We start from the raw sequence: 2,683 nt of genomic DNA on the forward strand, positions 1-2,683 counted from the left end.
GACTTGTTCACTTTAAGGGGATTAAAGGTGAAAGTGAGTGGTTTAAGAAGAATAGTTGTTGAAGTTTGTGAGTGATTTGATGAATTTGATAGATTAAAAATTGTATTTAAAATAAGAAAAAACAAGATTACGAAATTGTCCTTTATGTTAAGTATGATTAAAAATTATCATTACATAAGTTTGATTTGTTGTAAAAATATTAATATGTATAAAAGAAATTAACATATTTTATTAAAAAAATATTTATAAAATAATGTAATAAATAATTTTATAATTAATAAGTTGTTTTTAAACCTTATTTTATAACAATTTCCAAATTTTTGTTATTAATTATTTTTGTAAAAATAATTTGAAAGGCCATATTTTTACATCATTTTCATAATTAAGCTGAAAAATAAATTGTCGATATAATTGTAATCTTAATATCACCCTAAAACCATTGCATAACATAGATGATTGAAAAATAGAGGAAATTTCCTCTTCCTTCCCCTCTCTCTCCCTCAACATTGATTAGAGGGAGAGGGAGAGGATGAATTCAAGTGGATTAGAGTGTGAAGCTTGTCTTGTTCACTTTAAGTGGATAAAAGGTGAAAGTGAGTGGATTTAAAGTAATATTTGTTGAAGTTTGTGAGTGATTCGATGGATGTGATAGATTAAAAATTATATTTAAATCAAGAAAAATATTATTAATATGTATAAATGAAAATAAAATGTTTTACTAAAAAAATATTAATAAAATAATGTAATACAAAACTTTATAATTAATAATTACTTTTTAAACCTTTTCTAGAACTATTTTCAAATTTTCATTATCAATTATTTTTGAAAAATAATTTCAAAAGCTATATATTAACATCATTTTCATAATTAAGTTGAAAAGTAAATTGCGGACATAATTGTAATCTTTATATCACTCTCAAACCATGGCATTCAATATATGATTGAAAAGTAGAGGAATTTCTCCATTCCCCCCCTCTCTCTCAAATTTGATTGGTGAGAAAGGGAGAGGATGACATCAAGTGCATTATAGTGGGAAGTTTGTGTTGTTTAGTTTAAGTGGATTTAAGGTGAAAGTGGATGGATTTAGAGTAAAGTTTGTTAAAGTTTGTGAGTGATTTGATGGATGTGATAGATTAAAAATTATATTTAAATCAAGGAAAAATAAGATTACCAAAATATCCTTTATTTTAAATATAATTTTATATTATCAATATATATGTTTGATTTGTTGTAGAAAAAATATTAAAATCTACAAATGAAAATAACATATTTTAATAAAAAAATATTTATAAAATAATGTAATAAAATTTTTTATAATTAATAATTACTTTTTTCATCATTTTCATAATTAAGCTGAAAAATAAATTGCGGACATAATTGTAATCTTGATATCACCCTCAAACCATTGCATAACCTAAGTTGATTCTAAAATAGAGGAATTTCTACTTCCTTCCCTTCTCTCTCCCTCAACGTTGATAAGAGGGAGAGGGAGAGGATGAATTCAAGTGGATTAGAATGTGAAGCTTGTCTTGATCACTTTAAGGGAATTAAAGGTGAAAGTGATTTGATTTAGAGTAAAGTTTGTTGAAGTTTATGAGTGATTTGAAGGATGTGATAGATTAAAAATTATATTTAAATCAAGAAAAAACAGTATTACAAAATTGTCCTTTATTTTAAATATGATTAAAAATTATCACTATATAAGTTTGATTTGTTGTAGTAAAAATATTATTATGTATAAATGAAAATAACTGATTTTATTGTAAAAATATTCATAAAATAATGTAATAAAAAATTTTATAATTAATAATTAATTTTTAAACCTTATTTAAGATTAATTTCCAAATTTTCGTTTTGAATTATTTTTGTAAAAATAATTTTAAAATCTATAATTTTACATCATTCTCATAATTAAGCTGAAAAATATATTGTTGATATAATTTTAATCTTGATATTACCCTCAAGCCATTGCATAACAGAGATGATTTAAAATTAGAGGAGTGTTCATCTTCCATCCCTCTCTCCATCAACGTTTATTGGAGGGAGAGGGAGAGGATGAACTCAAGTGGATTATAGTGTGAAGTTTGTGTTGTTCACTTTAAGTGGATTAAAGGTGAAAGTGGGTGGAATTAGGGTAAAGTTTGTTAAATTTGTGAGTGATTTGGTGCATGTGATAGATTAAAAATTATATTTAAATCAAGGAAAAAAAAGATTACAAAATTGTGCTTTATTTTAAAAATAATTAAAAATTATCATTATATAAGTTTGATTTGTCGTAGAAAAAATATTAAAATTTACAAATGAAAATAACATATTTTATTAAAAAATGATTATAAAGTAATGTAATAAAAATTTGATAATTGATAATTACTTTTTAAACCATATTTTATAATAATTTTCAAATTTTCGTTATTAATTATTTTTGTAACAATTATTTCAAAAGCCATATTTTTACATTATTTTAATAAATAAGCTAAAAAATAAATTGCGGACATAATTGTAATCTTGATATCACCCTGAAAAATAGAGGAATTTCCCTTTTCGTTCCCCTCTCTCCCTCAACGTTGATTGGGGGAGAAGGAGATGATGAAGTGAAGTGGATTAGAGTGTGAAACTTGTGTTGTTCACTTTAAGGGTATTAAAGGTGAAAGTGTGTGGATTTAGAGTAAAGTTTGTTGAAGTT

This window comes from Vigna unguiculata, unplaced genomic scaffold (assembly GCF_004118075.2).
Source record: "Vigna unguiculata cultivar IT97K-499-35 unplaced genomic scaffold, ASM411807v1 contig_5, whole genome shotgun sequence".
Taxonomy (NCBI): Eukaryota; Viridiplantae; Streptophyta; class Magnoliopsida; order Fabales; family Fabaceae; genus Vigna; species Vigna unguiculata.